The sequence below is a fragment of the Triturus cristatus genome, chromosome 8, assembly GCF_964204655.1.
Source record: "Triturus cristatus chromosome 8, aTriCri1.1, whole genome shotgun sequence".
Classification (NCBI taxonomy): Eukaryota; Metazoa; Chordata; class Amphibia; order Caudata; family Salamandridae; genus Triturus; species Triturus cristatus.
This window is the reverse complement of record NC_140591.1, coordinates 881,708,588-881,734,723: the sequence shown is the minus strand read 5'-3', so window position 1 is coordinate 881,734,723 and position 26,136 is coordinate 881,708,588.

Genomic DNA, 26,136 nt, shown 5'->3' with positions numbered 1-26,136 from the left:
GTCACGAGCCAGGGATGCTGACTGTCACAGCTCTCTTTATGCGGACGATGTCCTTATTTACATCCGAGACATCAGGCAAGGACTTGGAAGAACTGAGACAGCCCTTGCTGAATTTTAAGAAGCTTCAGGGTTGTGTGTGAACTAGGCGAAGACATGTCTGTTCCCTGAGCCCAGACTGCCCGCTACACCATCTAATGGTGGGATCCCACCTAGTAAGATGGGATCCTCGCACATTTTGTCATCTTGGTATTCAGAACATCTAATGGTGGGATCCCACCTAGTAAGATGGGATCCTCGCACATTTTGTCATCTTGGTATTCAGACATATCATGATACCCGGGACTTAATAGATGTGGTGATCTCATCCAGGCCATTGCCACTCTGAGACTGCAACTGACATTATGGATCACATTCCCACTTAAAATGCAGTGCTGTGTCTCACTATCCAAAATGGCAATACTCACCCTTCTTCTTTATTACTTTCATAATCTACCGGTTCACATACCGAACTTCACCTTTCGTACATTACATAATATGCTAGTGACCTTCATTTGATACATGGGGCATCTGTGTGTTGCCCTTTGGAAGCTCACACTGCTGTTTGACAAAGGGGGCCTGGGGGCTCCTAACTTTGAGCATTTTTATTTGGCAGCACAACTGCAATGGCCGCCCTGGTGGCTGGCGAGCCGGCACCTGACAGAGCTGGGCCTTTTCATGCCAGAACGTATGATCCACAAGCTGTTGCTACCAACGGGGTAACTCCCTCCAAAATTCAATAAACTCCTGATGTTACTTGCTGTATCATATCTGGATGCATTACAGAAACAGCAAAATACAAGTCGGGCGGCACACTATGCTAAGCACAGTTTTGTAGCTTATGTGTTTTGAGCCACACCCTTAATTACATTGGCCATGCCCCTTTGAGAGACTCCCCAGTTTTTTTTACCCCACTTAAAACCCTTTATATAACTAAGAAGATGCACCTGCAAAGGCTATCAAACATCCAAAACATTCAACATTTAAATATTCAGTTTTTATGCCCAAGATTAGAATAACCTAGCACAAGATGTGGAGTTATTGTCAGTGTTTGAAAGAGTCTGTTGCAGTATCTGCTTCATAAGACACACCTCCTCTCTAGGCAATGGCATAGATTAAAATCACGCTGGTTCCCCTAAAAATACTTGTCCTCTTGACCTACCAAAACAAGCATTGGCATAGCCAATAGGTCTCGCCTTTAGGACCTTATAAGTGTTTGGCTAGAGCTATCGGCTTTGCCAATGTGTTTAATGTATGTTGTAGAGCAACTAGTTGGAGCCAAAGAAACGGAAAACTGATAGGGTATAAAAATATAAGCTGTCTTTACTCTAAATGTTGCCCTTTGAAACAAAAATAGGACGAGAAGCTAAAATAAACAATGGAAAACAAACGAGATGCAAGCAAGAGCTAAACTCTGAGCAATAACCACTGTAGTTGCAGAATATAACCACCTAGAGGAAAACCTACTTCCAAAAATTGTATGAACATCTGGACTCCATCTGGTAGTATGTGGCGATAGAGTAGATACAGCATCTCTCGCAGAGCAGCGTCCTCGGGGAGGAAAAAGTTATTTTCGGACCTGGAAAATGAAAGGATTTCAGACTTGTGCTGCAATATGAACAATGAAAATAGGCATTTGTGTCTGAAAGAAAGGTGCATCTGGGTTACTTGAGGGCACTAGGAAATAATAATGACATAATTAAACAACAACCAACATCAACTGCTGCAACCAGAAGCTGGCTGAACAAAACGTGCACACATAGGCTAAACCGCATGCCTCGGTTTTTAACCCTTACTGTCTGCAGGTTATTTGTATGCACCAAAAGCCTGTGTCACTGCCAGCAGGCTAGTTATCAGTTGGCAATTGTCTCTCGATTTTGGTGTAGGGTAGGCCATGACAGAGTGGGGCCATTCATGGTTTTAAATCACAGTTAGTGGGATGGGTGCAGCTTATTCAGTCACCTTAGCAATAAAAGGACAAAGACCCATAAGTGCTGTGCAGGGACCGTTACGAGGACCTTGTTCAAGTAGAAACAGTGCTGTGAGGAAATGCTTGTGGCATGCAGCGCTTTATAAAAATGTGAAGAGACCCGTAATCCACCAATTTTGCAAGCCCCACGCTTTCAAGCATGTTGTGGTAAGAGGGTGTAAGGAAACGGTAAAACAATCTCTGTGAACTAAAAGCACGCTGTACAAAGAGTCCTTAAAAGACACCCAGAAGAGCAGAGCAGGTGCTTCGCTGCCCTATAGATAGGCAACACTATCACTTAGGCTAGGCTAGTATTACAAATGGTCTGTGTCAAATTGATACCTATATTGCGCTCCCTAATGCCTATCCCAAACGCCGACCAGTAACCAATCAGTGTCAACATTAAAGCTATTATGCATATGGCCACAAATCTTGCTTTCAGTACACGAATACTACTCTAGGACCTCTGGATGTCGCTGAAGAAACAAAACAGCAAGACCCTCACTGGTATGAAGTATGAAGAGAAACCGTATTGCTGCGGCTGCCATTGAAACCCCATTATCCAAGAAAATAAGACATTACGGAAGTAAGGGAAAAGACAGAGAGCAGAGTTGGGGGGGTGCACATTCCGACGAGAGAGAGGAAGAGAGTGCTAGAAAAGAAAGAGTGTAAGAATAGGTGCATGAGAGAGGTGAGAAAGTATAAAGAGTAGGGGAATCGGTGAAGGAGGTGAAGAGAAGAGAGGGTGGGTGAGAAAAAGAGGAGAAGAGAGAAATGTGAACGTGGGGGAGAGCACAAGAGAAAATAAAAAGAAGTGGATTAAGAGGGAAGGGTTACGAAAGGAAAGACAGAGAAATAAGCGATTAGAATATCGATAAATGGGTCAGAGGGAGAAACCAGAAAAAGTCAAGGACAAAAGGGTCAGAGACAAAGAAGGGACAGAGAGTGAAACAAAAAGCGAAAATCAAGGTGTAAGAGAGATGAAAGGAAGAAGAAAAGACAAATGCGGACAGAAAAGGGAACAGTGGGAGAGCAGAAAAAGAAAGGCAACGAAGTTAGACTGCCTTGGCGGCCTGTCCAAATTTCGAGCCAGGTGTTTGCCAAGGTCGCCACTGGAGTGGACACGATTCTAGTGTAAAAACCTCGCACTGCAGCGGGAGAGAGAGGCGGAGGGGTGCATAACTAAATACTTATAAAGTCCCAAAGGCGAGACCTATTGGCTATGCCAATCCTTGGTGCAGGAAGCTGTCTTCACAGTGGTCCCACAGCATTGAAGGAAATGACATCCTTAATTTTATCAATTCCTTATTCACTATTCATTTCCACTTATATTGTGTGGTTTCATTCACAATGATGCAATTTTCTGTCATTTTATTTCATTTTTAATGCTTGTCAGAGGATCCAAACCTTCTCTGGAGCTACCAAGTTGGAACGCTGTAGAACATTTCAAATCGTAAAGTACCTGTTCCAGCAATGGAGCAGCCCCAGGAGCAGACCAAGAGTCCAGACAGCCACAATGTTCAAAGATATCAACAGAGATTGTAGTAAAACTCAGACATAATAAGGCACTCACAGGGCTGCTTGCAGTAAGGTGACGTGGGGGTCATTACCAACACCAAGGAAAACTTGTGGTATGAAGAGCCTCAGCTAACCACACGGCAGGACGTCACATTTGAACAGCTCAGGTCTCATCCGTGCTGAACTTTCATTGCACGCATCACACCAGGACATGTTCTTGAGGCCATGGAGGAAACCTCCAAAAAAGCATTTCATACTGCCTCATGAGAAGATCACCATCTAAAGGTTTGAGTAGAAATTCCTTACACAGCGATGCGGACGGTTCGCTTCTTCGAGTTACTTACGACACGGTGGTGACAACCGAGGCAGCGGCGTCACTATGGGGGTGCAGGCCGCACCGCGTAACACCCTCACATGGGGCGACACCCAGCAGGGCGCAGGGGGAGGGCGAAGGCAGTGCGGAGCGAGGTTGCCTGCCTCTGATCACCGAGTTGTGGGCCCATCGTTTGAGCTGTCGGGAGGCCTGCGAAGACGACTTTCAGGCACAGCAGCTCTGTGTACAAGCTGAGGCCTCTCGCCTGCTAGCACGGCATGTCTTCTCTTACTGAAGACAGTGGCTGCAAGACAGGGTTCTCACTCTCTTTCCTCTCCTTTCTTTTATTTGCTCCCCTGTGAAATGGATCCAAAAAAGAAAATCACTTTTGCTGGAAAATCAATGTCGTATTTTTCTGACATTTAATTCCAAAGTGCAGCATTGGGAATAAAAGTTTTAAAATATGAGAAGGGCCAGCTCTAGGGCGGTGCAACCGGTGTGACCGCACCAGGTGCTGACTTTAGGTGGAGGCAGCATTTTTGCAAGTCTATTATGGTTTTAAAAGCGCTTGCTGCCTCCTTCCTGGCTTCCAGCAATTTTCAGTAACAATAAAAATGTCATGATGACTCTGGTGATTAATGTTCTTCCTAGAGAGAGATCGGAATTTTGTCTAATGGAAGATTTGACTCATGGAAAGGTAGCACAGAGGGTTAATGTACCTGCTGCAAAGAACATGTACCATGCAGATCACAAAGTGCACATAATGTAAATAGGCCAGTGGGCTACTGCTTCTGTCAGAGAGATCCTTTTGTTACTTGCAGTTTATAAGTTTAAATGCTAACATAGAACAGTGAGCTATTAACTGTCATCTACTCCGCAGCAACACAAGTCACATTTTTTATTAACTTTTGATACGTTTGAGCTATAAACAATTTATTAGTTGAAATGGTCAGATCATGCTGCAGATCTTGCATTATGAGGCAAATATGGCAGAGCCATTATTATTTAGAAAACATTTGCAAACTAGGATTTTTAGCCATTCATGTTTGAACTGCTGTTGTGGAAAAGGGAGAAGTGCTGATGACAAACTCCATGGCTCGGAGACAAATGGCTTGTGCTTTTTATCGTATTTGGGGACATTCTGTGATTAGAAGTATATCCCACTTTGTGAATGCATTTTACTGTCAATAACTCATTATAACCTTAAATAATCATGTGTATCCATTGGTTGATAAAACTGGGCAGTGAAACCAAACAAATACAAAAAATTGGGATGTTTGCGCATTCTGGTCACACCTCTGGCTCCGCTCACTGATCCAATCCTTGGGTTATTCCCGCCCTCTGATTCTCCGCCCACAGTTCCCCTACTTTTCCCCCCCCCACTTCGACCACTGATATATCGTGTTGCTGGATAGTGGGAACACCACACCAGTACAAAGTACCATGCCTATGATATTATAAATTCCAATAAACTGTTGACTAGCAGGTAGCCCACTGTACAACCTGATTAATGAGTCATTATCACACTGTTGTTAACAGGCACATTTTGTAAATATAGGACCTACATTTACAAACGTTACTAAGGATTCTGTATGGTCCCGTTATTTGCCAACTGTGTCCACTGGCGGACTCAGAGTGGAGGAGGTCCATGCGGTAAGTCGTGAGGGGGTGACACCATGAGTTACCCGCACCGTGTGACACCAACCTTAGTGACGCCACTGACCCGAGGACACCAGTCCAGAGCGCCCAGTTAAAAGGACAGTGGACGCATCACCCGGTGGACGTATGCCATGCTCCAGGGAATCCCTCCTGGAGCTCTCTTGGGGCTGTAGGAGGCAACAGCGCAGATGGGGCCATGCAGCATAGCTCACTGCGATGGAAACTGTGGTCTGATATTGCCCATAATAATGTGACATCTAGTAGCGACTTCTACAGGGGAAGCCAAGAGACCGTCCTTTTTGAGTCACTGTGGGGGCATCATGTTAAAAACATTCTCCCTGCTTGGACTCCTCTAAGTTGTCTGACGCCGATGTATAAGAAAGGCTGAAAAAGTTGCCATTCCATCTTTGCCTGAGCAGAATTGAGCCGCTAGATGCTGATCGAGCTTGTAAAGCTTGTTACACCATGTGACGTCAGACCAAGTGTGCAAAGAAAGCTTAAGTATCTGTGGTCCACCAATAGAGATAATCTGTCACTTGACTCCAGCATTGTGCACGATATGACAAGCCAGTGTGAGAGAGAGCGAGCGATAGAAAGTGAGAGAGTGGTGGGGGGGCGACGAGAGAGAGAAAGAGAAAGAGGGGGGGAGAGAGAAAGAAAGAGGGGCCAGAGATACTGGGAGAAGCAATGGGAGTGCAATAAAAAGAATGAGACGGAGAAGGCGAATCAGGGAGAAATTAAGAGGCACATTGTGGGTACAGCCAGAGAAGGGAGACCTAAAATGTCTTCTGAATGGGGAGAGTGCAGGAGAAGACAAGGGAATGAGGCCGCTGAGAGACGGAGGCAGAGAGATGACAGCAGATTAGAGAGTGTGCGGCCTGTGACACAAAAATGATCCTTTTTTTATGGAGAAATAACAAGAGTCGAGGAAAGATGGCAACATTAGCATCACATGATCAGCTGCGACTCCTGGATAACTGATCTGTGTCCTTTTAAATCTTACAGACAAAAAGAGTGCAGGGAGGCCAGAGGCTGGACCCAGTGACAGCATGACAAGAGATGTATATGAGGCAAGAGGAAAAGCACAGAATATTCTGGAACCATGCCTCTCCCAAAAAACTCAAACAGAATAAGGGGTGGGGGTCCTACAAGTGGGATAACTATGATGACATAAGCCAGGACTCCCATCACATGTGCACGCTGGCATCACAGCGGGGGCTTCCTTCCGTGCGCCACAGCGTCTTGGCACAGTGCTGAGCACCGTGGAAGCCTCCAGTCAACAAGTGCGGCACCCGCGAGTGGCGCGTGCGTGCTGGAGAGAGCAGTCTGCTCTTTTTCCAAGCACATACTCGTGCTTGTGGCGCGCCGCTGCGCACTCCCGCAAGGCGTATGCCGCCACAAGCACGAGTATGTGCTTGGAAAAAGAGCTGCACGACGGCTAAAGGTCTCCTATGCAGTGCATGCGCACTGCGTAGGCGAGACCTAAAAAGGAGTGGGTATACTCCTGTCCCGTACATTCGAGGGGGGACTGGTGGATTTGTTAATTGAGGTGAGGGGCACACAGGGTAGGAGTGGGCAGGGGAATGCGTACTGCTGCGTGTTGCATCTTTTTGTGAAACCTATTAAGACCCCCAAACTTAACATGAAATAAGAACAATAATCGAGTCCAATCTAAATGGAAGCAACAAAGTTTTATCCATCGGGTTTTACCCAGACAAGAGGGACTCAGGGGCACCCATAGAGATCCATCCCCTGAGGAAACCACGGCAACCCCTCCCCCACCTGACCCACTCCTTTCTTACACACGGAGGCCCAGTCATCCTGAACACAGCAGAAGGTGTGAAGCGCCTTCGCTGCCCATACTGATATAAGGTCAGCTGCGTCTTTTTTAGGTTGCTGTCTCCTGATAATTTATAAAGAATCCATTGTCATTCTTCAGCAGCTGAGACTGGCTCCTTTTGTAGGTTTGCTCATCATTCACCAGATTGCACCTTTTAGAAGGACAAAACTTCTTGCTGCAGGTTTGTAAATACAGATGTCCTCACTCTTGGGTGGATGATTAGAAGGCTTTTTCAGGGTGCACTATCGATCGGTGTACGTTGCATAATATGAATCTGTGTGTGCAACACCTGAACAAAAAGGTTGATTTAGTTGCGATATACATTTCATTTTATATTGGACTTGGTGATTTTTATCTATTTGTTATAACATAAGATTTTGCATTGGCTGTCTCGAGGGAAATATATTTATCGATATACATTTTTTTTTACTGAAACTGTATAGTAATGTTTTTGAACTGATGAAATTTCCCGTAACAGGGCAGGCAGCCACAATACTAGTTTTGATTTAATATAACGAGGGGCTTAATTCTGAAGTCATGTCAGGATTTATGACATCTGATATGTTTATTTAGGACACTGGAACTCAGCAATTGATGTAAATACGCAGTATCTTGGATCATATACGATAATACTGTTAGGTGAGCGATTTGCATCTGCTCATGGGGTAAAAAATGAGGGCACTGTGGGATATTGCATGGTTTGCTCTTATTTAATAAGGCTGATTAGATTTATTTTCACTGGTTTCTATTTTCCTCGCGTTTGAGCTTTATATAACTTTAATTTTTTCTAACTTCTATTATCCTACTTCCTGGAGTACTGCCAGAAGACTTTCCTGCTTCAATGGGATGGTAATCGACAGAAGGGCCCGCGTGAATGAAGATTTACACAGGACTACTGACAGGGTGTCAGAGTAGCTGGACTTTTGAGCTATTTTGAGCACAAGTTGTTCCTCAAATTTTCCCCTACGCCTTCTCCAAAAAAGGCTTGACCTTTTCTTTTAAGAATATGATGCAGGTGCTTCTGCAGTAAATTCCAGGTGAGAAGCACATGCTTCTTATTTTTTGTTTTTTTTTGTCAAAATCTGTTTATTTGGTTTTAATATGACCATAGACGAGCATCATGCACAATACATACAAACAGAGAAAATATAGGGGGAGAGCCAGGAGTTACAGAGAGCTAGTAGGAGTGTCATCTTCGTCCCAAGTTCTATAGCTCGAAAAGGTCCCTATTCCAAGAATATACAACAAGTATTGTTATGTGCAAGTCTTTAACAGCATACCAGTAGCCCCCCCCCCCCCTATGGTGGGCGTTACAGGGAATTTTGACAGATATAACAAAACAGTAGAACAACAAAAACAAGGGTGCCGTGGTGTCAGAAACAAAATATGTCTATTGGGGGGGTTAGCGGGTTTTTTAAACTACCTTATAGGGTTATAGCATGGCTTGTAATTCTCATTATAAACACTTCCTTCCTAATGTTCTTCCACCTCTACTTTCTCTTCTCCGTCTTGTTTATTGTCCGTATGTAGGCACTGAACAGCTGTTTTGCAGCTGTCTTGGGCTGCATGTGATGTGGGCATATTTATTATGATATTCCGAATGCCCTTCTTTCTCCTCATCCTCCTGTGTTTCTATGCTAGAAAGTCATTTTAATGGGAGGTGTCTGAGGCTTGCCGGGTAGACGAAGTGAGTGTTGTCGTAGCTGAAGTTGTGAAGGACTCAGATTTGTCTAAATGCCCAGTTCTATAATTATATGTGATTTGGGCTGATGTTTTTGTTTGCTGTCAACAAGGGATGGCAACGATTGATGAGGTGATGGCCAACAACATACAATTGGCAGATGAGGCAATAGTGGAGAAAGTAAATGCTGTTTGTCAACAACGCTGTGGTCGATGTGGCATTGGTCAAGGAAGCAATGGAAGAAATACTAGTAGTCAAAGAGAAGATGGTTCATGAGATAGTTGTTGAAAATAACCTGGACACTTTGGCTTTTATGGATGACTTAGAAGTGAAAACTCTCAAAGGCTTTGAGAGAATATATCTTGATGCCAAGGCTGTTTTCAGAGGATCTCGCAAAAAATGAAGAGGTTTCACAAAGCACTTTAGGTGTAACTTATGGACAAGGAGGGATATTTAGCACAGAGTTCTTTGGTAGTAAGCTCTTTAATGTTTGAAATGTTCTACTGAGGGGATTTGAGAGAATTAACACTCTTTACAGAATCATGCCTAAAGGAACATGACATCGGATTGTGGTGTGGCAGGTTTATAAGGGGTGAAAACCTTTTTTTGTAATTCATTCTTTAAAGAAAAGGTATGGCAGACAGTGCAGTCCTTGGGCACATGGTGTGGATCTAGGCACGATAAACACCCCTTATGGGAGTCATCTTCAAACGTTTTCTTTAGACCACAGGAGAAGCAAGGCTTCTAAAGAGATCTTTTCTTTTCCGAAGTAGACTCAGTCATGGTCCAAGGATAACAAGTATTAACGTGGTCAAAGAAACCAGAAATAAAACGCCTAAAACGACTATCGTACACCCCCTCCCCCCCCCCCCGGGCAGTTGAATTTGGAGCACATTCACTTAACTGGCAAATAGGCGACCATAATATTAAAAATACCATTATATTGTAATGGGGCATGTTGATACATTTACTACTATGCATAATACTACCAAAACATTCCACGTCCGAAGGGCAGGACTGATTTAAGCATACACATTTTTTGATAGAACGCTTGATGGAGAATTACCAACCATACATTATCTCCTTATAAGTATATTTACTGGTTTTAAATTCTGAACAACAGTCAAACTCATATGCCACCTAATGCAGGATTGTATCAGTTTACAATTCTAAATGTAGCCCAAGATTATTTATAGCAAGTGCTTGGCAGCAGGTTTAGGTGCACGTCAATATTATGTAGGACGATATTATGTATTTTTACATATTTTGGATGGCCCCTTTTTTTTATTCCTTATTTTTTAAATCTACAATTTCATGGGCTATCCTGCTAATAAGCTCATTGGCTGTGTTGGATCTGTTGTTGCAAAATACTAGAAAGTAAGAGTGGCTGTTACAGTAAGATTTGAGAGTGACAAGGCGCTAGGTGGGGCGCACGCAAGATAACTGCACACAAGTGAGGCTCTAGCAGCCCCTATTCTGCCCAGAAACGGACACTAGCTGGTAAGAAAGACGGTCGCGGAGAGATTTAGAAGCTCTGCACTCGCTGTAGCTTTCAGCGCCGACTGCAAAAGCCGTGAACTCCGGAAAACTGACTTTATACGAAGCTGGCGGCCCTACTGACGTGCGGACGCTCGACGCATCTGGGGCAGCCATCACGCAATGCCGCAAGTCATGCGTTCCGACAAGGCCCCACATCACAAGCAATGGCAGGTGAAGCGGTTGGGCGAGGACGACAACCGGAGGTAGATTTCTTTCTGCTAGTGCGGTGCATCAGCACGGCAGAGGGATAGTCAGCGGAGGCCACGGAAGGTACTGGAGTATACAGTGTGCCCCTTCCCACCCCGCGGGCATGGAGGTCGAGGCCGCAATGACAGACACGTAAGGCGCAATATCGCCCGGCAGGACCCTTCATGGCAGATGGGTGCAGTGGCAGCGCATGAGAGGGGAAAGAAAACAGAAGACGCTCCTGTTTGGCACAGGTGAGATATCGGCGCGCTCGAACGATAGAGCGCTGTGGAAATGTGGTAACGGTAGGCTCATCCCCTCCCCCACCGCAATCTGGTGCATGGCTGCTGTGAGGGTCATGTCTTTGTAGGAAGGAGAGCCAGTGATACACAAGCAACTGCGGCTACTATTACACAGCGAGTCCTGCCCCCCTCCCCCAACTAGCAGTAAACGTTACAAATTGTGCACGTCAGAGTAAAAGCAGATAACTGGACAACACCTTGCAGACCCTTGCGGCCAGTAAGCACTCGGGTTGTCCCTTACAGAGCAGGGGTACGAGGCACCTCTGCAATTAAGTATTGCCCATACAGCTTCAAAGCAGTGCAGGAGGGTGGCCGGTGGCAGCCTGGCGAGGTGAAAGTTTACCAGGAGTAATTGGATATGACCTTGGCTGAACTCCTTTGCCCTCTATACTAAAGAAACGCGTACTTCAACTAACTGACGGATAATACGAAGCAGTCACACCCAGTCCCCTACAAGGAAGGGTGGCCTCTGTCAGTAACTCATGACTACACACCAGCAACTTAATATTGGTAGCAGGCGTCTCATACTTGGCAATGGGGAGAACAGATGAGAAACAAGCAAAGCTACCATCAGAACCCAAGAAGCTGACACGTGCACCGTAAGAAGAACCTGAACGCAGGAATGGACTAACCCCAAGAAGCCACACAAAATCAGGATGATGAGGTGAAAACGCTCCTGCTCGCCATGAAGCATAGTCTCACTTCCACAGAGGCGGAGCATCAGATTTCGGACGTGGAAGACACCTCGACTGGCATACAGACACAAATGGACAAATTATTGAGTGACAGTGGTCAAAAACAAAGATCAGGAAGCACGCTCTAGGCACAATAATATACGTGTACTGGGGTTCCTGGAAAGCGTGAACACTGGTCGAATGGAAGAATTAATTGAGCGGCAGACTCCTCCCCTCACATGGTTGTGGAGAGGGCGCACCGATCGCTGGGTCCTCTGCCACCTCTGGGAACTCCGCTGCATCCAATAATTGCAAGACTGTTGAACTACCGCGATCGAGATGTTGCATTGAGACTAGCTAGAGAGAAGCGGCAACTCCATTTCGAAAGGAATGAATTCACAGTATACCCAGACTTTACAACTGCTGTGCACAAAGCTAGGAAGAAATTCATCCCAGCCAAAAGAAGGCAGAGACAAGCGCAAATAGTTTATGCTCTAATGTACCCGGCACGCCTCAGAGTTACAGATTAGGGCAGGGAACACTTCTTTGTAAATGTGCAACAAGTGGAAGACTTCCTGAAGAGCACTCAGCGCAAAGACTCGCACCAAAAATCTGCGGACCCTCCTGCAAGAGCAGCATCCCCTTCACTGGAATAAGCGCAACTTGTGAAAGACAAGTGTGAAGCAAGAAAATGTTGTTTATTTAACTACACTGCTCCGTGTCCACTAGGTTTTATAATATAGTGAATAGATATGAATCAGCTGTATCCAGGTAACTGACTGAAGTTGGCAATGTTGGTTATGGACACCAAGACCGCTACCGGAAACCTCAAGCAGATAAGTGCAATACTAGGACTTACTAAAAATCAGAACCGGGCACCCCCCCAATAGACACTCTACCAGCCAGAGGGATGGGAGTTAATGTGTCAGACCCTTGCGCACATCGAAGGGAGATCCCCCCGGGTTGCAATGACAGTGGAATCTACAGTTTGGGGATATTTGGGAGGGGGTGGGAATAGTGCTTCGGGCAAAGTTTGGATGCCGTTGTGGGAGGGCGTGGCAATAGGACTGAGTTTGGGAGTTGGTACAATGCAGTTCAAACATTACACTGAGTTACTACTACATTTATCCACAAATGCAGGCAGGACTACGACTCAATCCTTCATCCAAGTATTCCTTTCAATAATACTATGACACAGTAAAACGGTACAGAAAATACAGCTGATAACCTGGAATGTCCAAGGGTTGGGGAATCCACACAAATGAAGACAGATATTGGCATGTTTAGACCGCCATCATGCTCAAATCGTGCTTTTGCAGGAAACCCACCTCGACCCCCTCAGTACCTCGCCCTTAGCTGGTAAATGGGCAGAACACAGAGCTTTCTCATCAAATTCTACATATTCCAGAGGGACAGCAATTCTGATTAAAAACAGACTCCATACGTCCCAAAGGGAGTTGCTCAGGACCAGTAAGGCAGATATACTATAATGTGGGGTGGCTGGGCTCCGTGTCAGTCACACGGGTGAGTTGTTGTGACCCGAACACTGACGACCCCGTTTTTTATATTACACTTTGGGGGAAGAAGAGATAGGATCTACACACTTGATCTGGGGAAGGGACTTTAACACGATGCTGGATCCATTAACAGACATGTCCAACCCCCTCCCAAACCATTACACTAAGACGCAGAAACTATTGCCTGGCATAATTCTCGAAAATGGCCTCATAAATGCCTGGAGACCCTAACACCCCGCGGCAAGAGAGGGCATGCACCATTCTGCAGTCCATTCGTCCTGGTCCAGGCTAAACTATTGGTTGGTTTCTAGGGGCATGGGACCTTGGATCACCAGGGTAGAACATCTGGCGAGAACATATTCGGATCACTCACTGGTTCATTTAACATTGTCCCCACCAGGGGTCAGCGCGCCCCATACGAGATGGAGGCTTATGCCATAGACGCTGTTAGACACAGCGTTCTGGACAGAACTAGGGTCAAAAGATTACAGATTTTTTCCAACGCAACATTGGTACAGTTACACTACAAACGCTGAAACTGGAGCCGAAACGATTAGAGCAAGATATGAGTGGCACTTCAAGCAGCAATCTGCAAAGAGAGCTCAGGGACAAATTAACGGATTATAAAGACACAGCAGACTGGGAAAGTTTATTTCGGGGAAAATATTTTAGAGCATACAGGTATGGAGAGGGAGAACGTCCCGAGAAGGCACTAGCAGATGAAATTTGCAGATCCTGTTTCTCTAGCTATGTGTTGGAGATACGAGATCACAAAGGTAATATTCCTAGGGATACTGCTGAACTACTTCAAGACTTTACCACACATTATTCACCACTAGAAGGCATCAACTGCTGGACCTAGCTACATACCTAGATGACATGGCCCTTGGTTGGTTGAGTAATTCACAGCGAGAATTCCTCGCTGCGCCTTTAGAGGAGGATAAAATTCGCAAACTGCAATAATGCAGATGAAATCTGGCAAGGTGCCCAGGTCAGACGGCCTTCCCATAGATTTCTAGAAGGCCTATGTAGATCAACTTACTCCCATATTGAAAACTGTGTAAAGGAGGCACAAGAAATCGGAGTTTATCCTCAGACCTTGAGAGAGGCACTGATAATCTCGCTCCTAAAGCCTGGGAAACCGGCTAATCAGTGTGACTTGTATAGACCACTATCCCTCATCAACAATGATGCAAAGATTCTCACTAAATTATTGTCCAACAGAATACTTTTATTGATGGAGAAGCTACTGTTGCCTGACCGGGCAGGATTCATCCCCAAGAGTGTGACTTCCCACAATCTTTGCACCCTTTTTTCTATAATGCAAGATATTGACCCGGAGTTAACGGCAGTGGCGGTCTTCATCGATGCTATGAAAGTTTTCGACTCTGTTGAATGGGACTATTTATTAGGAATCCTACAACAAATGGGAATGCCAGCAGGCTTTCTGTCGTGGGTAAGGCTGTTATATGATCTCCCAAAAGTTAGAGTCCTAATTAATGGAACAAGTTCCCCACCCTTCTCAATAACACAGGGCACACGGCAGGACTGCCTATTTTCCCCTCTGCTTTTTGCTCTAGCTATTGAACCCCTTGCGGCTAAATTACGGCAGCACCATCAGGAAAGAGCTTTATGTTACTCCCACACGACATATAAAAAAAAGTTACTTACCTGTACACTGTGGTTCCCCAGTATTGATATCTTTTGTAGATTCACATGCTTGAATCTTCCCCATTGTCATGGTGGGAGTCCCACGGTAACAGTAAAATAGCAGTATAACACTTTAACATTCAAATGCCCATAAGAATTCACTAGCTTTTAGCAACCTATTACCATTGTTATAAAACATCCAAACTCTAGCCAATCAGAGCACCGACCATAGAGTCTCCTTCCCCTGCAGGACCATCATACCTCAGATTTCAAGCACGAGTACCTTAAGGCAATAAGAGAGGTATGGAAGGTGAACCTGAAAAGGGGAGGGGGGGGGGGGGGGGAGGTCACATGTGAATCTATAAAAGATATCAATACTGGAGAACCACAGTGTACAGGTAAGTAACTTATTTTTTCTTCAGTATTGTATCTTTTATAGATTCACATGCTTGAATCAGAATAGTAAGCACTATCAAAGGGTCAGAGGCGGTAGGTAAGGTGAACCATCCCACCATGCAACCCAGAAACCAAAATACGGATTATAATCATAAGGAGTATATAATATTAGCTCACAACAATGTATACATATATTAAAACGTATTCGAAGAAACATATTTAAAGCCTATCACAAATATGGCACACTTACTCAGGAGAAACATATTCTCAGGAGTTCATACCTTATGGGAATAGACATCACAGAGCAGCTTGATGAACTGCTACATCCGCCTTCTGCCAGGCGTCCAGGCAGTAATACTTTGTGGCGGTATGGACGTTTGCCCATGTCGCCGCCCCGCAGATATCAGGCAAGGACACTCCTGCTAATAGGGCAGAGGAAGCCGCCATCTTGCGTGTTGAGTGCGCTGAAACCTTGGAAACTAGAGGGTGCCCAGCCTTTTAATGACAAAAGAGGATAGTTGATGAGACCTAGCGAGCGATAGACGCCCGTGTTAAACCCTGACCCTTCATAGGGCCAGAGATGGCAATGAGTAACTGAGTAGATTTTCGGAAAGGCTCAGTCCTTTGCAAGCAAAACTTTAAACATCGTTTAATGTCCAGAGAATGGAGTGCCCCCTCAGCTGGCGAACTTGGAGCTGAAAAGAAGGGCAATACCACAGGTTCATTTAGATGAAATGCAGATGGTACCTTCAGAATAAAAGATGGATTGGTGCGAAGGATCACTGGAAAGAACTGCAGGTAAGGTTCTTTTGTAGTGAAGGCCTGAATTTCACTAATGATCCGAGCAGAAGAGGTACTTCAATTCGCACTTGTGAATTGGCTCAAACGGTGATTTCATAAGCTGCAACAGGACAGTATTTACTTGCCTTAGCACTGGAGGAGGTCTTACTGGAGGGTAGACCGTGAAAAGTCCTTTTATAAACTCTTTTATTAGCCTATTAGACCACAAAGACAAACAACTAGAACAACGTCTGTATCTGGAGATTGCCGCTAAATGCACTTTTATGGATGCATATGCTAGACCAGCCTTGGCGAGAGATAAGAGATAGGGTTAAACATCCTCAGGCGGTGATGAGAGAGGATCACAAAAATGTGTGGCACACCATATGCAGAATCTTTTCCACTTGGCCAAGTAGAAAGCTAGAAGGAGCGTGGGCTTTTTCTAGTATTGCTTGACATTCCTCAGAAATCATTAGCAGTCCGAATTCTGTGTGGTGAGGAGCCAAGCCAACAAGTGTAGCGAACGGATTTGAGGATGAAGCACCTGACCCTGGTTCATGGACAGAAGATTTCATTTTGACTGGAACAGAATTGGAGAAAACCTTAATCGGCGATTCAGCTCTGTGAACCAGTACTGTTGCTCCCAATGCCGGGGCGATTAGAATGACACAGCAAGGCCCCATTTGATCTTTTGCAGTACCTTTGAAATGAGAGGAAACTGCGGAAATGCGTCAGCAAACGTTCCTTAACAAGAGAAGTGGAAGGCCTTTCCTAGAGAACCTGGCTGAGGAAATTTGCTGGCGTAGAATCTGCATTTTTTGTTGAGAGACGTAGTGAACAGATCTTGGGTTGGAAACCCCCAACAGTGAAAAACCCCTTGCAGCTGTTCATCGTTTAACTCCCACTCGTGACACTGTTTCTTGTCTCTGCTGAGGAAATCGGCCCAATCATTCTGGACCCCCTGCTCAAGTTGAACCTGTATTGATATTCCGTGGACTATCAGCCATTCCCAGATCTGCTGAGTCAGGGTTGAGAGGTTCTGGGATCTAGTCCTGCCTTGCTTCAGCAGATAGAACATGGTGGTGGTGTTGTCCGTGCGAATCAGGGTGGATGACTTCCTGATTCTTGGCAGGAATGCTTGGAGGCCCAGAAAAACCACTTTCAGTTCCAAGAGGTTTATGTGACACTGATTCCGGAGTCGACCACCTTCCGTGGATCTGCAAGGTTGTTTTCACAACGCGGTGCTATTACAACGTGGTCGTTACAACGACCGCGTTCTTAGTAGGCAATACCTTTACATCGCAAGTCATTACAACGACTTGCTGTAGGGGGCGCAAAGGTATTGGATACAAAATCCAACACCTTACCTGCTGTTGCGCAAACTGGTGAAGGAATAGTAAATAACACTATTCCTAAGTCCAGCGCGCTCCCTACAGCAAGTCGTTGTAATGACTTGCGATGTAAAGGTATTCGTGTACTAACAACGCGGTCGTTGTAAGGCCTGCTTTGAAATAGCATGCGATGTATTCGCATAAGTAGTAACATGCTATATTCATCTGCAAGTCTTGCAGGTGGGCCCCCATCCTTCCATGGAAGCATCAAACACGTTACTTACCTTCGGTAACGATATATCTGTAAGAAACATTAGTTAGTTAGATTGCTTACCTCAGAATATCCCCAGGCGTCAGGCTGGATCCGGAAAGATTTTTCGTCAGCAATAACCTTGCGTGTCGCTAGGTGTCGTCTGCGGCTCCTCGTCCGTCGTCGTGATAGCCGGGATGACGTCTGAGTACTTAGACGCCGCCCTCGCGTGCTGAGGTCAGTTCTTGTACATAGCTTTCCGCGCCAGGAACGCAGAGCCATGCAAGAAACCGACACTGGTGCCATGAAGCTAGGGCCCTGAAAGGGATGACCTTAACCCTAGATATCAGTTCGCAGAACGGGGAGGATGGGTGGGGCGGTAAGGAATCTAACTAATGTTTCTTACAGATATATCGTTACCGAAGGTAAGTAACTTGTTCGTCTGAAAGAAACACGTTAGATTCCTTACCTTAGAATAGATACCCCGGCAATACCAACCCCGGTGGTGGGTCTGCGAACCAAGATCACACCAGGAAGTTCTGGAGAACGGAACGGCCAAAGAAGCCATCTCTCCGGACTTGGCTGTCCAGGCAGTAATGCCTGGCAAACGTGTGCAGCGAGGCCCACGTTGCTGCTTGACAAATGTCCTGCAGAGGGACTCCCCGTCCCAAGGCAGTAGTAGCCGCTGTGGCCCGAGTGGAATGGGCCCTCAGCCCCACAGGAGGTTCCTTCTTAGCCAAGGAATAACAGGCCTTAATGCACAAAACGACCCACCGAGAGATGGTTTGCTTGTGCACCGCCCGCCCCTTCTTAGCGCCCACGTAGCCAACGAAGAGTTGGTCGTCCACCCGGAACTGTTTTGTGCGGTCCAGATAGAAGGAGAGCGCACGTTTTGGGTCCAGACGGTGGAGTCTCTCTTCCTCTTCCGAGGGATGCGGAGGCGGAAAGAAGGTGGGCAATGTAACAGACTGGCCGATGTGAAAGGCAGTAACCACCTTAGGGAGAAAGGAAGGACGAGTCCTGAGAACAACCTTGTCCGGATGGATAGAGAGGAAAGGAGGTTTAGAAGAAAGAGCCTGGAGCTCACACACTCTTCTGGCAGAGGTGATGGCAACCAGGAAAGTAGTCTTAAGAGTCAGAAGACGAAGAGGACAATTATGAAGTGGCTCATAGGGAGCGCACATCGGATAGGTTAACACCAGGTTCAAGTCCCACTGAGGCATTACGAAAGGGACAGGAAGAAACATGTGAGTAATGCCTTTAAAGAATCTAGCAACAACAGGGGACTTGAAAAGAGAAGGCTGATCAGGAAGCCGTAAGAAGGCAGAAACAGCTGAAAGATACCCCTTGAGGGTGCCCAGAACAGAGCCCTGTTGGGCCAGGGAAAGAAGAAAGAGGAGAACTTCAGAAAGAGGGGTGGAAAGGGGATCCACAGCCTTTGCTGTGCACCATGCCACAAATTTGTTCCACCTGCAGGTGTATACCGTTTTAGTGGAGGGACGCCTGGCTGCCAGAATGACATCACAGACTTCAGGAGGCAAGTCAAATGCCATCAACTGTCGCCGCTCAAACTCCACGCATGGAGGTGGAGGCTGGACAGGTTCGGGTGGAGGACCGTCTCCTGCTGCTGCGACAGAAGGTCCTCCTGAAGAGGCAGTCGAATCGGGGGATCGATTGACAGACTGAGTAGCTCGGGATACCAGTATCTTCGTGCCCAATCCGGAGCCACAAGGATGACTTGGGCCCGGTCGCGCCTGATCTTCTTCAGCACTCTGGGCAGAAGTGATATAGGTGGAAAGGTGTACAACAGACCGCAACTCCACTCGCGACGAAAAGCGTCTCCGAGCTAGTGCCGCCTTGGAAATTCCAATGCGCAGAACTGATGACATTGCGCATTTTCTTCGGTGGCGAATAGATCTAACCAAGGCTCTCCCCACTGCCGAAAGAGGCCTTGCTCCACGTCCGAGTTCAGACATCACTCGTGATCCATCATGCACCGGCGGCTGAGTTTGCCCGCCCTGGCGTTCAGAGAGCCCGCCAGGTGTTGAACCACCAGGGTGATGCCCTGATGTTCCAGCCATGTCCAGAGGCGCAGAGCCTCCTGACAAAGGGTCCACGACCCCACACCGCCCTGTTTGTTGCAATACCACATGGCGGTGGTGTTGTCCGTGAACACCTGCACTACACCTCCCCGTACAGAGGGATGGAATGCCTTCAGTGCAAGCCGGATCGCCCGCAGCTCCAATAGGTTGATATGGAGCCGGGACTCCGCCGGAGACCAGAGGCCTCTGATCTCCGCCTCTCCTATGTGGCCCCCCCATCCCAGGAGGGACGCATCCATCACCACTACGTGCTCCGGTTGGAGTAGGGAGAGGGATCTGGCACTGACCCAATCACGGTCCGTGATCCACCACTGCAACTGTCTTGCAGTGCCCTCCGAGATCAGGACGTAGTCGGACATGTTTCCCCGATGTTGAGCCCACTGGAACTTCAGGTCCCACTGCAGAGCCCGCATCCGCCATCTGGCGTGATGTACCAGCAGGATGCAGGAGACCATTAGACCAAGCAGCCGCCGGACCATCCTGACCGAAACTCGAGAAAGGCTGAAAGATCGGAATAAGAGCCTGAATATCCTGAACCCGCTGTTCTGGAGGATAGACCCGAAACAGCACCGAGTCCAGAACCGCTCCAATGAAAAGAAGCTTCTGGGACTCAGATGCGACTTCAGCACGTTGATAGAGAACCCCAGCAAATGCAGGAGATCGGCCGTAGTTTGGAGGTGGGAGACGACTGCCTGGGGCAAGCCCGCCTTCAACAACCAATCGCCGAGATAGGGGAAGACTGGAACCCCTAATCTGTGCAGATGAGCTGCGACCACCGCCATCACTTTCGTGAACACCCGAGGGGCACTGGTGAGGCCGAAGGAGAGCACGGTAAACTGAAAGTGCTCGTGGCCTACCGTGAACCGCAGGTAACGCTGGTGGGCTGGCAGGACGGGGATGTGGAAATATGCGTCCTGCAAGTCCAACGCTACCATCCAGTCTCCAGGGTCTAGGGCAGCCAGAACCTGAGCTAAGGTGAGCATCTTGAACTTCTCCTTCCGGAGGAAGGCGTTGACGCTCCTGATGTCCAAGATACGCCGTAGTCCCCCTTTGCCCTTCTTGGGAACCAGAAAGTAGTGGAGTAACAACCCTGTCCTACTTCTGGGCCAGAAACGCGCTCGATGGCCCCCTTGGCCAAGAGGGCCGTAACTTCCTCCTGCAGAAGTTGCAAGTGATCCCCCGACATGCGGTGGTACTGCGGTGGCATGGCTGGAGGGGTCGCCTCGAAGGGGAGGGAGTAGCCCCTTCGGATGATTTGCAGCACCCACCTATCCGACGTGATGGTACGCCAGTGGAGCAGGTGATGGCGAACTCTGCCTCCCACTGGCATGGAATGGGCCTGAAAGGTCGGACTAGGAAGGCTTTGAGGCAGATGTGATAAGAATAAAGAAACTTGGCTAAGAGGGATCAATCTCTTGTTTATTTTTACTCAAGAAACAATCAATTTTCTTGGTAATTACTTATTTCTTATAAAAAAACTGTATTCATCATTATTTATCAGGGACGAATATCTCTTGGTGGACATCAGAACACTTCAACACATAATATATACAAATTTGAACAAACATGAAACAAAACAAAAACCTCTATCTACAATTTCATTAAATCATATGAATACAAATACACATACACTTTATGTACACAGAAAATTATCAAATGTCAATTCCCCTAATCGTGGGTCCATAACAATGTATACTTGTTATTTACAGTAATACATTTGGAGGAAATCCTTTTTGGCATCCGAGGTATTACTCCTCTCCTATTGTTTTATGTGTCTGCCAAACAAAATAATTCTTGGATCAACACAATCAGTGGATTCCTCCTACGTCAATATGTCGACGCGTTCGCGTTTCAGCCTCCAAATATTTGGCCTCTTCAGGACGGGGATAACAAACTATCTACAAAATGGTGTGATAAAGTAAAAATAAATTAATAACAACAACTATTTATCTCAAGCTATCCCAGATTAGCCCATGCAGTGAACGGAAGGACCACGCGTGAAGGACTCCGCGGAAACACGGAAAAACAACCATAATCCCAATCAATTTCAAATGTTATATTTCAATTCAAACCAGGCGGGGTGGCAACAGCAGGGATTTTAAGGAGGTAAATGAAGGAATTTTAAGTTCTCAGGTGGTTGTGATTACTACCTAGAGTGCGAAGGACCCACCACCACTGAAATAGGCACTGCCAGATTGCCTTGTACCTGGTTTAAGTCCAGGCGGGTGTTGCAGGAGCAGTTACGCAAAACAAAGTCTTCTCAGCGTCTAGAATGTCTACTGCCTGGTTCTAGTCCGGGCGGACCTCTCATGTGGCGTTACGCAAACTCAATGTCTTTTCCACATCTAGAATGAAGTATACAATTAAAACCACTCGAGTTCGAAGTTACGATAGGTACGGGGGAGAAAGTCGTCTACCCTCATAGTGCGCCTAGGGGAGGGAAAATGTGGATTACCTGGTCCATTGCCTCGGCATGTGGACGTCACTGTACGTCCGGTTCAAAACGTTAAGGGGTCGCTTTAAATTCTTCCACTCGATCCCCACTTACTCATCCACTAGGGAAAACAACAAAGACAGATCTAATTTCACTGTCTAATCCAATGCTCTCAATAATGGTACACCAACAAGTTCTACTCGTACCCTGACATGTAGGTACGGCGCACTCATATCGGGTCATCTTAATAGATACATATACTCAAAACGATGTCGCACTCGCGCTCTATGACAGTGACTAAAAACTATTCACGCGAAATATACTAAAAATATGCTAACAGGCCTCATAAGCACGTTACCAGAAGGTGCAAATCAAAAACACTTACATGATACGGAAAGTAACGTACACGCCTCTTACTCCGCCGCTTCTGTTCCACCAAATGAAACCGCGCGGACGACCGCAAAGATAGCTTGTTTGTTAGCGTGTGTGTACGTAAACGCGCCACGGGCAGCGTGCAGATTGTGCGAAAGGGAGAGAGGACTATTCTCCACCCAGAAGGTTACACGTCCAGTATACCGTATTCTACTTCAACGTGCTCTGGTCAATTACAAGTGGCCTGGAGGATACATTGTTAAGCGGAATGGAAAAGAAAATACAAAAATCCAATGTGTTTAAATCAAGGGAACTTGTAAAACGCTGGGGGCAAAATATTAATACAAGTGAAATCCCTCTGTTGTAACCTATTATAAATGCCCACCTAACCGTGCTCAGAGTTATTTATACCGGAAAACGTAACTCACACTTCGGTCATCTACATCCATCTAGCTAAATGGCATAAAGTGTCTCACTGAGAACGGGGAGGGTACATGGAAGGACCCACTCCCATTCCACCCTTCAGCTGTGTCAGATGTGGGCAGACCGGCTCTCTGTCCCCCTGTTCCGCCTTGGCAGAATCCACGTCCGCGTTGAGGCTGGTGCTGCGGCCTGTGGCTAGACGGACATGTGGGGGCGCCCCTTCCTTGGCCACGAAAGGGGCAAAAAGTGGAAGTTCGCGGGCGCGGGGCCGAGAGGCCCAAGGACTTGGCCGTAGCCCTAGAGTCCTTAAAGCGCTCCAGCGCACTATCCGCTTTGTCGCCAAAAAGGCGATGGCCATCGAAGGGCATGTCCATGAGGGTGCTCTGGACATCCCCAGAGAAATTCGTGGATCACAGCCAGGCGTGGCGACGAATCGCCACCGTCGTCGCAATCGCCCTACCTAGCGAGTCTGTGGTGTCAAGCCCATATCGAATTGAGTACCGTGCTGCATCCCGCCCCTCAGCAAGAGCCTGGGCCTCCTCCGAACACTTGGGCAGCACGGCCGCCACCGTATCCCACAAGGAGTGGGTGTAACGGTCCAAAAGGCACGCGGTATTAATGGACCGCAACCCCAAACTGAGGGAGGAAAACAGTTTCTTCCCAAACTGTTCCAACCTTTTGGATTCCCGATCCGGAGGAGCGGACGTGAAGGCGGTCTGGGACGTAGAGGCCTGGATACCGGGCCACGATCCGGGCCACAGGAGTGACTGTGGAGGGCTTGGACCAGGTGCCCATCAGAATGTCAATGAGTGCTTCATTGAACTGCAGTAGAGGTTCCGAAGAGCTTACTGGCGGTTGAAGCACCTCAGTGAGGAGGTTAGTCCTCACGGCCGCTGCAGGGAGATCCAGGTGAAGGGCTTCGCAAGGCCCTGCGCAGCACCACAGAATAGGTTGCACCCTCCTCCGTAGCCAAGGAGGGAGGAGAGATGAAGCCAGTGTCAGGCGAAGTGTCGAGACCACTGGCATCCCCCAGCTCGTCTGCCCAGTCCTGATTAAACTGCCACTGCTGTGCCAGAAGGTCCTCAGACCCCTCCCAGTCGTCCCCGTCATCCGACTCCTGGTAGACAGGTTGAAATGACAGAGCCGGACGGTAGATGAATTGCTCATCCACCATGCCGCCGGACCCAGACCGGGGCTAAAACTGGGGACGACGTCGTCCAAAGACGGCGCCGGGGCGGCTCCATAGGGGCCGGCGCCGGCAGAGGGGTCGGAAGGTCAACCGGCGTCGAACGGGATCCAGGCCTGGATCCCATGGGGGTCTGCTGCGTCGGGACCGAAGTCAACGACGGCACCGGGGCCGAAGCTGCAGGCTCGCTAGGCCTCCCAAGTGGACCCGCGGGCTCGAAGGCGCGCCGACAGGCAGCGACGGCAGAGCGAGACTCCTCATGGCCACGAGGTAGTGTCGAACCTCGTCCGGAGTCGCGATAGGCCCAGGGACCGGAGGGTATGGGGCCGGACACAACTCCTGCGGCTCCAACGGAGCCGCACGGGTGGTGCCACTCGAACCCTCAGCCGAGTCACGCGACCGGCGAGGGGAGTCAGAAGAGTGATGTCGCCTCTTTGACTTCTTTTTACTGTGCCTCGACTTACCTGAATCCGAGGACTTCGAACCCAACGAGTGGTGATGACTTCAGCTCCGCGACCGGTCCCTTGACCTCCTCCTTGATCAGGACCTCGAGCGGCACGGAGCCGACTGCCGGAGCTCGAGGAGCTTGCAGGACCGCTCCCGCCTAGCCTATGAGGTCAAGGCCCGGCAGTCGGGGCACGACTGGGCATCGTGGTCGGCCCCAAGGCAGTAGAGAAACCGACGGTGGTGATCCGTAACCGACATCAGTCGGTTACAGGCGTCGCACAGTTTGAAACTGGCATCCCTACCGGCACCAGGAGTCTAGGTCGGCTCGAATGAAGAACCAAAAAGGTCCAAAACGTTTAGTATGCTTACTGACGCGGAAAAAAGAAGAACTGAAGTCAGCGCGCGAGGGCGACGTCTAAATACTCCGATGATGTCATTCCGGCGCTCAAGACGCCGACGACGGACGCGGAGCCGCAGACGACGCCTAGCAACGCGCAAGGGTATTGCTGACGAAAAATCTTTCCGGATCCAGCCTGACGCCTGGGGATATTCTAAGGTAAGGAATCTAACTAACGTGTTTCTTTCAGATTTACGTCATAACTAAGGCTCCCTGTTTTCCATTTATTTTCCTGTCTGTATTTATTTTTAAATGTGGATAAAAACAGAAATCAGGTTGTTTTTGAGTGATTCTAAATGCAGTCAATCATGACTGCCAGGCGAACAGCTGTTCAGATTGACTGGCAAGGGGATTAAAAAAATATAGGGATTTTAGTAAAGAGCCTTAAACAGCAGTATATTTGCACAACTTTGATACTAAAATTTACATACTTTCTTATAAGTATATATTTTACCATCTGAGTGTGTATATATATATCATTGAAACCTGTCAGGCGTTCAGGCACAAGTGCACATTAACTGGTTAAATAAATGCAGAAATATATATATTTCAGCTTAATTTTTTCACAAAACCTAAAATAGATATGGATAAACACAGGTAAAATTTGCAAAAACTAAATATGGATAAATTCAGATGGAAATGACAAAAATATAAGTACTGTAAAACCAGGAACCCTAGTCATAACCAACTTTGTCTTTTTTGCGATGAAAGAGAGACCTTGAGAGAGATTGTCTCTAACTGTCCACCAAGACATTGCTTAAACCATCACCGGAGTGACAGAAATAATGTCCTTGAAAGATCCTCAAGATTGAGTCCATTGAGTGTCGAGCTCCTCTTGGAGAGGTCTCATCCTTAGACGACAGTGCAGAATCAGTGGTATCCAGGATGACATCAACCCTTACATTGACTTGTATGCACTTACTGAAACAAACTTTTTTGCGGATAGACCCTGCACTGTCTTCTGCAGTCGTAATATCCTTTCTTTTGTGGGAAACGCCTTCGAGAGCGTAGGTTCCAGAGTTGCTCCTAGAAATACTATCGACCTGGAGGGAGCCAGAGAGGATTTTTCCCAATTGATTCTGAGCCCCAGGGAGTGAAATAACTGAACACAGGCATCTGTCGACCTTCTGGCAG